At 33.2% G+C, this 16,288-nt stretch overlaps 1 pseudogene; it reads right to left on the minus strand.

Moving 5' to 3' along the window:
* Positions 1–536: 536 nt before the first annotated feature.
* The window catches only part of LOC149552921 (DNA mismatch repair protein MSH2-like), a 40,922-nt pseudogene continuing 25,170 nt past the window's right edge, over positions 537–16,288 (minus strand).

Consider the following 16,288-nt stretch of genomic DNA (forward strand, 5'->3'; position numbering starts at 1 on the left):
AAAGTCTCTATATAAATAATAACATTGCGTGAACAACCAATAGACAGTGGTGAAACAAGAAGCTTAAAGGATAGTTTTCATAGAAGCATTATAGCAATAACGCATAACTTAAAGATTGGAAAAAGTTGAAATTAAACGAGCGCTCAGGGTTCAGAGAGCATCTGACACTTCTCAGTGAACTAGGTTCGAACCCTTTGGAGGAGATTTCCAATGGCCAATGAATATAGACTCAACTACCAGATGTTCCACAGGCATTAGAAGACCACTAGCATTATCATAGTCAGTAAATTTTACCACATTGAGAGTTCTGCATGAATAATTCTATCTGCCCCCAGTATGGACAATGTAGAAGCACTAACAATCTTAAACTCGATATGGTGGGATGCCATGAAATTATTCCTAATAAGATTCAAATCCTTACCGTCATGCAAAGAGTGGACATACTCCATCAAGTTGATACCTCAGCATTGAGAAGCTAGAAAACCCTGTCCTACATATTGCCTTCATTCTACTGTCTGACAAAGATAAAGCTGATTTTATCTGTTGACAGTCCTAGACATTTCTACCTCCTGCCCACCAAGAAGCAGCTCTTCCAGGCTAGACCCAATTTTTACATTCTCACAGCCCTCTTCAGCTTTTACGGAAAATCCTTCAAACTAAACCCATGCAATTGAACACTACCATGGTCACATAGTTCATCTGGTCCCAGATTTGCTTTGATGACCTTGGGGGTGCCAGGTGACAAACAATTGAAGCTATTCTAACTGATGGTTAGAGATTTGCCCATGGTAGAAAAGATCTTTGGCACTTCCTTTGGAACTTATCCAGAGAAAACACACCTACTAAACCTAAAACAAAAGACACCATAAACAGAACATAGACAGCCATCTAGAGAAATAGCACAACATAAGCAAGAACACACACAACCATCTATAGTCATAGCACATTGTTGCTTTCGGATATTAACAAGCATTGCCCTTATGTTGGTACCATTCACTCCATGAATTTGAATAAATAACTGCTTGATTCTTCATACAAATATTGGCATTGTCTTTGAATCTTAAAATAGATAGGTCACCTAAAACTAAATGGTATTTAGCCTTTGTCTTTTGGAGTGTGCAGAGATAATAGAGCTTTTGCCTTGTAGGTGGTTACTCTTAACTTGTTATCGGTTAGAGCATACCCTCAGCCTGCAAAGCAGAATCCTGAAGCTGTGTGACAAGGGATTTTACTTTTTAGAGACATTAAACTTTTCCTCTGCCTATTGACAGTATGGCTGGGACTGCACTGATGGTAACAAAACTCAAAAAGTTTCTTGATGCCTCATTATATCATCTGCTGGGTCAATAAGGGTAGATATTGATAGCCGTTCTCTATGTTGTAGATTGTGGTTACAGGACATGTAAATACACAATCAAGTAGTGTAACCACCATCGCAACCAAGAAATATTAATGCTCATAACTATTTTAAAATGTGCTTACTTAAGGATGTGGTGAGCATCTCTTACAAATTTCTCTGTAATCTAAATTCCAAGTATACTTAGGATTAGATATGATATATGTGAATAATGCCAATCTGAAGTCCAAAACAAGCCTTAAAGGTTCAATCTCTGCAACAGATCCATCTCACCAATTTTATGTACCAAACAGAGCATAAAATCTTTATAGTGTTCTTACATATCCTACTGAGTCGGGAAGCAAATGTTGCAGAAAATTGTTCACCAATAAATTTCACAGCCAATACAATGTTTTTGGGTGCCTGAAACCCAACTTTAAAAAGAAACAGAAAACTATTAATCTAGCTCTAATGCTATGCTAAGCCTAAAAAACAGACCACCATTCTGACGTGAAAACACTATTTTCAGTTCATTGACCGTAACTTACAGCAAAGCCAATAACAAAATTCCAATATGCTGTGACCATTAATTTCATTAATTTCAGATAGCAGAGGATGCATTTACTCATATCCCAGTTTTGTGATTGATCATGAAAGAGACACAACTTGCAAATTAGAATTATTAGACTCAAAACGTGTCACAGTCACATGAGGTGTAACTGCAAGCAACACCTGTCCCCTATATCATGTTAAACTTCCTACACTTGCGAAACACTGAAATATTGACCTTTCAAAATCAAATCTTCTGAAACAAAGATTGGAACTTTTAAATAAATAAAAAATTAACAATAAAAATTAACTACAAATTAAAAATTGAAAATTAAGTAATAAATTGATATATTATTTTTAAAGTTATTTTTCAAAATAAATTAAAAAATTTTAAAGTCAAAATTTCAATAATATTTATGTCTAATAAAATAATCAATTGAAAATTTAAAAATAAAATATATGAATTAATTCTAATATGAAAAAGTTTAAATTTCCAATGCTTATAAAATATAAATATATTTAACAATTATATAATAAACTCAAAGCTATTGAGCACCATATACTCAAACTAAAATAGAGTCTAACCTTATAGTTTCTTTTTTGTGGTTATTTCCTTTAGTATGTTTTTATGATGTAAAATATAATTATTAATTTAATATTAAAATATATATTTGAGTTTTAAATATATTTAAACTAAATGATAAATTATGTAAATATAGCTACACATATATGTAATATTCATAATTTGTTAATTTATATTATGTTTAAAATATGAGGCACTTTTCTTAGTTTATGCACTTGATTGTCTTTTTCAAATTAACATTATGTGTTTGATATTATATACTATTTTGAATTATTTTGAACTCTTGGAATCAAGAACATTACTAACTAGCCATTTAAATCTGATTCCCAAATTTTTAATTCAAAGCATAACTAAAGATCTCAGAGAATATTAATAGTTGATAGCTCCAATTTCCACTTTCAAATTTTATTAGTTTTGTTTCATGCTTCAAATTGAAGATATTAGCTATTTTTTTAGTTCTCCCATTCTCTACAAGGTAGGGACTCTAGCTCTCACAAGAGCTCTTGTTACTACTGCATCTATAGCAATAAAAATAATACTATTGCGGTAATAATAATGATACTATATATTAATACTATAGCTATAATAATATATATATTAATACAATATATTAATACTATTATGGCATAGTATTAATATATATATTAATACCATATATTAATCTTATTATACCTGTAATAATAAATAAATAAATAAATAATAAAAAAACTATTATAGCTATAAAAATAAAAACTATTATCATCTTTTTGTCTCATGCTCATTTGCTTATCAATGTTGGAGTTTTGTCTTGAATAAGCTGCAAATCTTTTTCAAGCTTGGCCAATCCTTTATCCCAAATCATTATTTGCAAACCTTTGGAAATGTATCCCAGCATTGGTTGTTTGGGCTATTTGGTGGGAACGTAACAAATGCATTTTTAGAAAAGAAAGCCATTCCTTAGAAAGAGAGCCATTCCTTAGAAATTGTTTTGGAGGGAATTGAAAGATCTATCTCAGAGGTGACAAATTCAAGTTTTCAAAAAACAAAATTTAATCCTATTGTTACTTCTTGGGATTCTCAAATTATTCAAAGATGGAAACATTTATTCATTCCAAATTGTTGGAAAATTGGTAATTCTTCTACTTCTTCATTATCCCATAAGCAAATAGGATGGAGGCCACCAAATGAGGATATTGGAAATTGAATTTTGATGACGCATCAAGAGGTAATCCTGGCCCTTCTGGTTTTGGATCATGTATTAGAAATTCAGATGGAGATGTTGTGGCAATTACAGTATCCCCTTTGCCTATTAATACAAATAACATGGCAGAGGCACAAGCTCTGTTAGCTAGTCTTATTTTAGCAAAACAAGGTAATTTTCGGTTGCTACATATTGAAGGGGACTCCTCTATCATTATTAATGCATGTATTCATAGGACTATCTTCTCTTGGAAGTTAAAATATATTCTTATTCAAATTTGGAGGCTCCTAGATGAGTGCTTGGATGTTTGTATTTCACACACCTATAGGGAAGGAAACCATGTTGAGGATTTTCTTTCGAATTTGGGTTGTGATGGGTTGTTGATTTCATCACTTCACCCTTTATCCATAATTGAGAAACATGCTGCCCTCAAAAAATTAATTCAGGAGGATAAGTTTGCTGGATCGTGCTCATGTATACCAGTTTGAAGGAAGGTGACATTCAGTTCTAGATATTCTGATGGGTGGTACTTAATTCACCCTTTGTAATTATTTGTTCAAAATATCTAAAACTATGTATACATTAGGGATGATGCTGGATTTTCTTCACTGATTCTTTCCCAGTTGACCTCGTTGAATCAAATTAATAAAATATTACAGTGGCTTGCCACTTCTGCCTTATATATATATATATATATATATATATATATATATATATATATATATATATATATATATATATATATATATAAGCAAAGGGGCACGAAGCAATGAAAATGAAAATGAAAATACCAATCAAAATGAACCACAAAAAGAATAATAACAAAAAACTAACACGGAAGAAAAAATAAAGAAAAAACCAAGAATGATAATATGGCATAGAGTTGATATATATAATATTATAATGAAGTATATATATATATGCAAAGAAGAAAAGAAACAAAGAGCACGACGCAACGATAAAGAAAAAGGACACCAAACATAATGAACAACAAAAAAATAAATTAACAAGGAAGAAAAAGAGAAAAAAGGACAAAGAAAGGAGGAACCAAGAAAAGAAAGGACAAGAAGGGGGAGGTTGAGGTGGAGAACAAAAGGGTGGAGAGCCATGACACAAAGGATAGGATACACAAGAGGGAGAGGAGTGAGCAAGACTAGGGAAGAAGAGAGGAGAAAGGATAGGGAGGGGGGATGCTCAAGGATGGCGACGATTATCTAGCGAACTTAATAATGGTTGCCAAGACTAGCTCAAGGACCATCCATCCTCTCGATTGAGATTAAGGGGATGGTGGTTAATTTTGATGGCTTCCATTAACTTTCTCTTGAAGTAGTTATCTTCCATGACAAGGATTTGGGTACTCTCGAGACAAATATGGTGTTTGGTTGCAAATGAGTGCTCTGGTAGACCAGATTTTTGGACCCTTTCATGTTTGATGTCTGCACCATGCTCCCTAATTCTAGTCTAGAATGAGTGACCCATTTCTCCTATGTAGGCTACACCACAAGAGCAAACAATCTTGTAGAATCCTGAGTCTAGAAGAACATCCTTGGAGTCCTTAAGAGGGGGAACAAAGTTACAGACCTGGATAGGGGCTTGAAGGCGACCCTAAGGCCCTTTTTGGACAAGATTTTGGCAATCTTTTGGGATATACCATCAACAAAAGGAAGGGAAATGTTCAAGGGAGGTGGAGAAAAAAGAGGTTTGGGGTTGGCATTCGCGAGAAAGAAAGATTTGGCTTGGTTAAGCACCTTAGATATTTGCTTATGAGAGTAACCATTAAGCTTGAAGGCTTGGCGGAGATGGGTCAACTCCTAGTTTAAGTTGTCATCATCACAAATTCTAAGGGCTCTAAGAGCAAGGGTCTTGAGGATGCCAATCTTTTGGCTGGGGTGATGGTGAGATGTAGAGTGGAGGTATAAATCAGTGTGCATGGCCTTGCAATACACACAACGGCCGAGGGTTCCATTTGCCTTCTTGATGAGAACATTGAGGAAGGGAAAACGGTTGTTTGACTCAAATTGCATCGTGAAGGAGATGTTAGTGGATAAGTTGTTGATGTGCTGGTGGAACTCCACAAGCTTGTCCTGACCATGTGGCCAACACACATTTGTGTCATCCACATATCACTTCCACCATTTCAAGAACCTTTTTCTATGCGAGTGTGAATTTCATTACCATCTTTAGTTTTACAAGGTTAGACTACCTCTTTCGATAATATTCCCCCTTTCTTATAATGTGTCGTTCCCTTTGTTCATTCATAGGAACAACACCAAATGTCAGTCCATCATATATCATAAATCAAATTGAATTTTTAATGAAATATAAAATCAAATACTTCCTTATCTCAAAAAGTCTCAAAATTAGTAACATATTGCCTTAAAATCACATGATATTACACACATACCTGTGCACTTACCATACCTTGGCATCACCTGTGGATTTTTCCTTGCTAGTAGGTACTTCTTATCCACAACCTACCATACTTTTACACATGCACTCCCAATATCATTAGCTCATATATAATATCAATATCTCAAGGAGATCAATTCAAATATTAGAAGTCAAAAATTTTGTTCAACTTTATGACTTCTTAACTTATCTTTCAATCACATCTTGATCATGAGTAACATAAATAATCAACCATTAATACCATGTGTACCATACATACCATCTAATATGTGGTACGTGCTAAGTGGTTACCCATCCACATCAATAGGTCAGTGTCCACGAAACATAATCAAGTAATGTTATCATAATACATCTAATTCGTCATTGTTTAAATCATCATGTAATACAAAGACATCCACACATAAAATCATCAATGTACTCATCAAAATTTGATCATCATAATGCATACATATGCCTGCAAAAGGTGACATATAATGCAATTATATCATAATGCATCATATAGCTCCAAATTAACAACATACATTTAACCAATATAATAGAAAGATCAAGGATAGAAAGTCACACAATCAAATGTGTCAAGTAACATTAACCCAAGTTCTACATCAATAGATTATTCAACCAAATCCCAACACACATGTCGACCAAAGGGTCTAAGTTTATGTCGAACACCATATCAACTAGGAGTCAAACAAATAACTCAAGATGACCACATCAATGGTGATTATTTATTGACCAAATTGACTAAATAAAAAGATTCAACAACTTTCTATATAGTAGAAGTCACATGCATGGTGGATCATCACATATACATAACACCAATGCAAAAATATTATCAAAGTAGGTAAAAGAGGGATCTATACATACCTGTTTGCACTCTCATAGGACAACCACATATCCATATACTTGCCACCTAGGCCAAAAAGTCAAGTTAGGTTAGTCCAAAATTGTCTACAATTAGTTTAATTTAACAAGTAGATACAATATAGATTCTAATTAATTTTTCAACTGTATTCTACTTTCCAACTTACATGTTGAAATGATAGGTATAAGAATAATTACATTTCATAGACCAATTATCAACCAAATTGTTGAGCACAACATATCATCACATGAATATTTCGTACATGAATATACTGAATAAGTTGACGTACATGTCAAACTATATTTCATCATATGTAAGAGCCATGTCCTACTAAACAATTGTCATATCATTATTTGCAAAGACACATAAATGAGCAAGTAAAACCCTAGTTGTATAGTCAACAATTATTTCACTCACCATAATTAAAGGTTAGAAAATAATTTTTCATTTGAGAGTGACATTATCCAAGGAATCCATCCATCAAAGTGCATGATTTAATAAATATATGAAGTATAATTTAAAGCATCATACCTCAATGGTATCATAGAAAATGTTGACCTACACATTGAACATGGAATAATAAGCACATATACAAGAGTAATGTCATCTACCATAGGATCAATACCATTAAGTAAATCAGCTAGGTATGCTCACCAATCACCTACAAGGATCAGTAAATCCAATTTTTATCAATTTAGTGACCTTAGGCCCTCAAGCCCATCTTGTCACCATAGTGTACTTAACCAAAATATAAACACATGTTGTGATGTATGACCTTCATGCCATTAAATCATCACATAAAATATGGTTTGAGGCACTTTAACCTCGCCAACTATGGAGTGATTTTTCCTTGGGATTCTTCCTAACACGAAGAATACCCCAACCCTAGTAGGAGACACCTAGCTTCCTAGAACAAGATGGATCAAATGGATTTGATGCGGTTGTGAAACACACTACATGCAACCATGTGCCTAGTAGCCTAATCACAAATTGTAGTAAGGAATAAAAATAAACTACACATCTACACATATGTAGTAAAATCAAATAAGCATAACCATATACATATATGCATTATCTGGAAAACAAATGGCTTGGCCAAGCACTTTATAAAGTCACATTTATTGGTAGAGCAAACAAGAACAACATGTAACCATTTTATAGAACTGGCAGATAGAAAAACTAAACATGAATTATCCATCTATCTTTCCCATAACTGCTACATTACACCCAGCCATGAAGAGAAATAACAACATTTTGTAGTGTCAGTATTACGCTGATAGGTAGAGTGGAAAATGAAAGCAGTACTTCTACCCTTCTTTTTTGTCCACATTGGGCACCCACACTAGAAGGTAAGCTTCCAACATAATAAAAATAACATAAAATAAATGTGAAAGAAAGAATGACATGGTCTTCACAATCTACTCCCTCATAGATCCTATCAAGGCTCCACAATAAACATCATAGATGATATCACTTCCAAATCACAAGACTAGCATCATCAAAAATACACACACCCTAGCCACCTCAAGATCAAAGAAATCTTGAAAACAAGATTCATACTTCTCAAGTCAAAGTCCAAAAAGGAGATACAAAACCAAAATAAAAGTGAACAAGAGTCACGGTAAATAGGTCACATAAGAAATTGGTGGCTTGGTGGTCATAAAGAATTTAAAATTTTAAGCTACTCTTTCATCAAATCCAAGTTCATGAAATTGAACATAATAAAATAAAAACCCAATTCACTTAAAGCACACTGACTATCACTAGTCACCAAGAGGGAGTAGATGTTCAAAAATAACCAAATTTCTCATGCATCACATGCAATTTATTTTGATAATCACACATTTCTAAATGCATAATGGAACATGCAATACTTTTGTAATCAAATCCATGTTCTTCCTACTTATTATATTAAGTTAATCAATGAACCTCATGAATTTGGCATAAAATAGAAATATATTCTTGCACCGCATGTGCATCACATGTCATTTACATAATAAAAAGATATTTTTCAATGCTATCACAAGCCAAATCTTCATTTGGTAGGCTCTCATAGCCTAGTGCAAAATTAAACCATCCTTTGACTATCTCAATAGTTCAATTTTAATACTTCAATATGCATATTATACCATCACATGGTTTTAAGTAAATATAATCATAACATATAAGGTACACAATTTACCAGTTATTCCATAAACTTTCCATTTTTGACAATCTTTAAAAGAATGCAATTTTAACTCAAGATCATGACATGCATAAGAAACATCATATCTTTCTATGTCAAAAGTAATCATAGCTAAGAGGCACAACATGCAATCTATGTCATCAACTCATACAACATAAAGTAAACTAGTTGACTTAAAGTTGTGTGTCTAGCATAGTGAACTCAAGGCCCAAATGTGGAACCAAGAGTTCTAATACCATATGTAAGGATTGCCCTTGCAAAACAAATGCCACATCAGTAGTCTCCATAAAATGCAAAAACTTCAACGAGAGTCAAGTCCTTTGAATATTGAGCAGTCAAGATTAGTTGATTTACATAAACTATCATTAGCTTTAACTAAAATGATATATATAGATATATGCTCAAGTTCAAAAGAAATCAAAATTTCATTGCCAGATTACCAATACCATATACTAGATACCAGATAGTTTAACCATGATGACCAAGTTGAAATGAGCTCTAGAACTTGTCTAGGAACACAAGGGCGAGAATATCGTAGGAGTGCTTTACCACCCTATCTCGAAGTTCTTAAGCTTCCGTAGAATCTTTCTTGAAATGAAAAATACCCAGCCCAGCAGTGAGATAGTCTAAACAAGTAAAACTTAAAAAAATAATGGACTCGTGCTACACAAATAATGTCAGAACATTAATCGGTCAACAAGATAACAAAACAACATTTTCTAGTTATCACCTCAGTATCACAGTTCCATCTCCATCTTCTATAAAAAATTAAACATAACATGGTTTATCCAACCTTGAGTTTCATATACCCATCAACATACAAGGTAAAACTATAAAGTCCACTAATCATGAATTAATTTAATTACATCATCTTAGCTCATGTCTAACAAGAAAATTAGTCTAACTTCCAAAAGAGCATACAAGTACTACCATCAATTCTCTATTGACACATGTTATGATTATGCATATATTAAGCCAATTGTATAGCTAACGATGAAACCCTTTTTTTTATCAATTAATATTATGTTATCCTATCATAAATCCTCTCATAAAACATAAATACACAAGATGTATACAGAAAAATGCATTCTCTAATATCTAAATAAATAGGAAGACCTTAATAATAAAAACCTAAATGCATACATGTCCATAAGCAAAACAATAAAATAATCATGAGAGGAAAGTTTGCTACAATTTATATAGATGAAGTTTCAGACAAATAGCAGATGATTCAGGGCATAAACAGATTGACTGTGTATCAAACTGAATTCTCTTACATAATAAATGGTGCTTCAGAATTATGAGTTACGAGCTTGTTAAAAGATTAACACTAATATCAGTCATTCCTTGAATTATAGTTGCTATTTTTTTTCAATAATTAAATTGTAAGTTTTGTCAATGGATTTAAGTACCAAAGAGAAAAGAATGGGATTTAAAGTTTGGTTTAACATGGCAAGTTATAAGAGTGTCAAGTAAAACATGACAAGTTTGAGTATGTGGAATACAAAGTAGGAAGCAACATATAAGTGCTAGAGTACTAATGTTTTAATGATTAGTACAAAGCACATTTAGCCTATCAAATTACTAATAGAACCATTTATTGTGAAAAGCAGAAATGGTGAAATCAATACCAATTTCAATTGAAAAACTAGTAGTGCTTTAGGAGCAATGTTGGGATGAGTAATTTCCCCCTCAAATGAATTGTAAAAGCATCATTGTTAGGTAAAGTTCTGGAAGTCATAAATAATTCTAGAAAAATCTATTTGTGTTTTGTCTGCTAATTTAGATGTTTTCTGAAATGATCTAAGACTTCTATAAATAGAAGCATCATGTAATGTAATTAATATGGACAAAATGATTATTGAAATATATTACTGCCACAACAGATTGAATATTTTTTTCATTTTTGTTTATTTTGTCCAGTCAACTTTCTTGATCATCTCTAGCTCGCGCACCTCCTCCTTTTACCTTATACCCCCTTTGTCGATGAAATCGTTCTCTTTTATCTACTGTCTTCTGAGATGCAGTTGCAATGGAGAAACAGAAAAGGGCAAGCACCCCTTTTTTAATAAAAGACAATCCTACCATTGTAACTGACCCAACTGATTCGATTTGATGCATTTGTCCAAACAACTCTGCATTTCTCTTTACTAATTAATAAATTTTCTAATGAAATTTTCAAACAAAATCTTTCAAACAAACGGGTTGTGATACTACTGAGGCATCAGTGAATTCCGGCCACCCTTAAACATCACACACTAAGGAGGAAATTAAGTTTGAAAAAAAAAAGTCAACTTTGACTATTTAGCACTTTTAGGCTGATTTAGCCAAAGAACGAAGTTTAGTGCGTGATGTTTAAGCCGTCGGATGAATTCCTTGATACCTATAGACCATATTCATGATGCAAAGGATTATTCTAACAAGAATTGCTCCCTTGAAGGTATTTTTAGTTTCTTTTTAAAAAAGTCTTTAACATATTCTGTTATACATGATTAAATCCGTGGGATTTCAATGGTAACGTGGCTAAATATATCTATGGTAAGTGGAAAAGCTATTGTTGGAATTTCAGGCTACAGGCACCCATTTCAAATCTTTTTCAAACAATAGTAATGTACTAAATAGTGTATATATGAAAATGGTTGTCCTTTGAAGGTTTTCTTTTGCTTCTTTCAGTAAAAAAAATTCAGGCCATAAGCTATAGTTATAGGTCACGAATTGTTGAAGCAATGAAGTAAAAAGTAGATATAAAAATGGTTGTTCTTCAGAAGTTTTCTTCTTACTTCTTTCACTCCTTAAATTTTTAGTCATATGCCAGTTGACCGTTAAAACCTGGAAGTATGCACGAAATATGTTATAAGTACCGATATTTTCATAAAAAAATGTGAAGAAATGAAGTTATAAATTGCATATTTAAATTTTTCTGATTTGATCACTATAAAGAATTATTTTGCTATGAAAAATTCAGGTGGCTTCATTAGCATTCCGAGTGAGGATGTAGATAACACGCTGTCCTTGAGGAAGCATATATTGGAAGAGCACTCAAGTATAATGAGAAACCAGCCAAAAGGGTGTTGTACATAACGAGCATAAGTAGACTATGCCGCTGTGAAAACAAGAATTAACATGGCTAAAGTTCTGAACATACCAAAATTAGAGAAAAGACACTAAATACAGATTAATAATGAAAGATGAATCATTGCAAAGCTGAAATTATAGTTCATATAGTTTTGTCTTGTCTAAACCAATATAGAAGATTAAGCAATCTAACACATAGAGAGCAGCTCAAGAGTTTTCTATAAAGCTGAAATCAAGACAAGTAACTATTTGAATTTTGACTACAATACACGAATCCAATCTTATTCAGTGCTTGATCACAATATTTCTCCAAAGTAGAAAAATTAAAATAGGTAGCCTAGGTAATATAAAAGCGAAAAAATTAGAAGGTACAGGCTGGGTGCACATATGGCAAAAATCAAAGTGAGGCCCAGTCTTTTATTCAACAGCCCAATCACTAAATCAGTCAGTTCCAACTTCCACATATCAATGAATATTCACCATCAAAAGCATCACAGTTTAGGAGAGGGGTAAGGTTTCAAGTATTTGTCAAGCAGTCTTATCTGTCCACATTGAGCCGAGCATGTCATATTTACAGTCAATTCTTACACAAGAGATGAGCAAATCCACAAAGTCTCTTGAAATATGAGTTTAATTATAATTAACTATTATACAAATGGGTTAAGATGTCTAAAAACCATACTTGTTGGATGATTATGAGTCTTTTCATGCCAAAAGAAAAAGGATAGATAATGAAACTACATACACGTTATAGCTATACATACACGTTATAGCTATACATCTCTTCTGCTAACAGCTATGCATCCTTTCCACAAACAAGTCTCTAATGTCCATGACTTGCATTCAACATTTTTACATACCCATAGCAGTGTAACAAACAGCAGTGCTAACAAATTAATTTGTTAAAAAATAAAATTATTATTCTCCAAGTGCAGCAATGAAGAGGTCCAATTCTTGCAACATCAAAAAAATTAAGCTTGTAATTCTTGCAAACATATAGGTTTGTTGAAGAGGTGGGACTGACTCCTAAAGAAATATGAAACATAGAGTTAACTGCTTAAGTGTTAACATAGATTGTCATTGTATGGTATCAAAGGCCTATGAGTTCAAAAACCAATTCATTCAAAACCTGTCTTACAACATTACTTGATATCCATACAATATCATCCAACTGGCATTAAGAAAATTTCAAATCAATCATCACCTAAAAAAAATTTAGTTTTCCTGCAATAATACATTCTTTTTGGAAGATTCAATAAGCATGCAAAAGGAATAGCTTAATCTAGCCTTTATTATTTGAAGTATTCATGTAAGCTTTAAGCACTTTAAATAAAAACAGTCAGGACTCAACAATATAAAGGAATAGCTTAATCTAGCCTTTATTATTTGAAGTATTCATGTAAGCTTTAAGGACTTTAAATAAAAACAGTCAGGACTCAACAATATGAAGGCATATGAGTTAAAGCAATAGATATATTGAAAAGGAACACAATATCAGAGAAAATTTTATTAAGACTATGTGTAGAATTATTTCCCACAGATTAAATAGTAACTAAGGTAAAAAACAGACTAAAAAAACTTACCTCAGTAAACGTTGCTGTTGTTTGTACCACACGGGTAACAAGTTGCCTTTGACTACTTGAATATTCATCTGATAACTTAATATATTGCTCCCCAAGTCGCTTAAGTTTTGCATTTGTGAATATGACTCCATCCTTCCATGTTTCTAAGACTATATGTGATGTATTCAACTGCTTCTGTACTTTTGGTTCCTCTTGTCCGAATTGTGTGCCTTTGACAAGTTTTAAAGCCTTGTCAATAGGAAGATCTAGATCATCTACTGCTCTATGATGTACTTTTTGAATTTGTTCTTCCACTTCATCTTGTTCACTCTTAAGTGTCATCAGACTAGGATCGTAACCAATTGAGATCATGTACTGTCCATTGTCAAGTTGATCGAGATTAACAACAACCTCCACAAGTGCTGCAAACTTTGTCAAATGCTCTTCATCTGTCCAAAGTTCAAAGGTATCCAAATATCTTTCCCTGATCAATAAAGAAAAGTCCCCTTGATATCGTTCAATTGAACTTTTGATTATAGGAAGTCATATGCTTGTGAATCACATGTAAAATAACTATAGTCAACAAAAACAATCCAAAAATAGTTTAAGTGCTTGAAAACCATAGTTCTCATCTTGTAAAAGATGTGATATCTGTAAACTGCAAGCTTAGCATGATAGCTAAGAACAATCATAGATGATGAAATACACCATTCAATCAGTAAGTGCAATTGCACAGCACAAAAATAAATTTAGATACAAAGCAATGATCAACATTCATTCAAAAGAACGATGTTATTGTTGTGAAAGAAACACTTAAATTCAGTGCAAAAGTATCCATGTGATCATAAAAGAGAAAAAACACAAAGCACGTTTATTGCAAATGCATAGAATAAAAAATCAAATAGATTAAAACTTAAAGGTCCTTGCCTAATAGAGCTTTAGAATATCTTGTAGATTGGCCCCACCCTTCTCCAATTTTTGCACAAGTCAGTCAATATCTACAATTCTTTCTAGATGAAGTCTTAAATCTTGGCGTAATACTGCATCCTCAACAAATGCCTGCACCATATCTAGTCTACACTTGATCTCTTCTACATCTAAGAGAGGTTGCTGGAGCCACCTATTCGGCAGTCTCTTCCCCATGCCAGCAGTACATGTCCTGTTCATCAATCCAAATAAACTAAAGTTCTTTCTTCGCATCTATTTTACTTTTAGGAACATTCAATGCTCGTAAAGCTGCAGCATCCAGCTGCATAAAACTGCCTATGTGATAATACTGAATGGTAAACTTTCTATAATTGCTGTCATCTGCAAGCAAATCTGTGTAAGAGGGGAGGGCCCCCCGAGCTCCAGCAGCAGACTCTGAACTTGCAACTATATCCTTCAATGACTCAAGTGGTGCAAGGCGACGGAGATCTTGATCAACATCCCTAGACTTGAAATCAGATTTCTTCTTTTCAGTTAAGAGAACATTACAACTTGCCAATACATCATGCAGGCATTTATTTAATGGACTTTCTACTGCCTAGAGGTAACAAGCATTCCCCACAACCAAGAGCTATCATAGAAAATCCCAGGTTTGAGTATAGGCTGTCATCAAGAAACTCGGTGATGCCTGAAGTTCTCTTTGTTGGGTCAAAAAAGGCCATACCCACAAGGTAATCATTTTCATGAATAACATATTGAAAAGCGATTATCATTTGTGTATCTTGCATGTCATTGCTAGCAAAGAGAATGTCCTCAAAACTGCCAAGCTTGCCAGGGGTTTCAGTTTTTGCCAACCTCCAATTTGATCCACTTCCCTCAAAAGGCTCCATAGTATGATCAGTTCTCTCTAACAACAAGTTTTTGATAATTATTTCAAACATATTCCTGCTAATGCTCACACTTGAGAGAGCATCATGTCCGTTACCCAATTGACAAAGAGTAGTTGTGGTGTGGTAGTAAGTTTTTGCAATGAAGAGTGCATCATCCCCATGAGTAGTATAGTAACCCTGATATCATAAAATCTTTAGTCAGTTCTATGATCATCATATCATCTGTCAACTTGAATAACTCAGTTCAAAATATAGCTGCAGAAATTATGCTGAAGTTATACCTCTTAAATATTATAGTCTCACAAACATCAATATAAGCTAAAAATCAGTAAAAATTACAAAGCGGCAAACTATGGCATCGAATTATACTTTTTCCTGTATGGAAGAAATTAAAATGCTAAACATTGTTTGTGTAGTGTTTAAACTTTGAAGACATGATTCAAAAACCAAATTAATTATTTTCTCCAAACAAGCGCAGATTATTCAAACCATAGTAAGAAGATATATTGGCATGAATATAGCATTTACTTTGGAGTTCTGAGGTTAAAGATGGAACATACCAGTACTTATTACTGGATATACTTTCAAGGTGACACCTTCAAAATTTCAGTTCTATCTTACACATTATTCAATCCTAAACTAAAGCAACACACCAGTGTTTATACATTTCAACACACTTCACTGATTATAAAATGCAAAAGTCGGTAAAGATGCATGAATTAAAATAAGG

Source organism: Cupressus sempervirens, chromosome 6 (genome assembly GCF_028749045.1).
Source record: "Cupressus sempervirens isolate cs-2001-9-10 chromosome 6, ASM2874904v1, whole genome shotgun sequence".
In the NCBI taxonomy this organism is placed as follows: domain Eukaryota; kingdom Viridiplantae; phylum Streptophyta; class Pinopsida; order Cupressales; family Cupressaceae; genus Cupressus; species Cupressus sempervirens.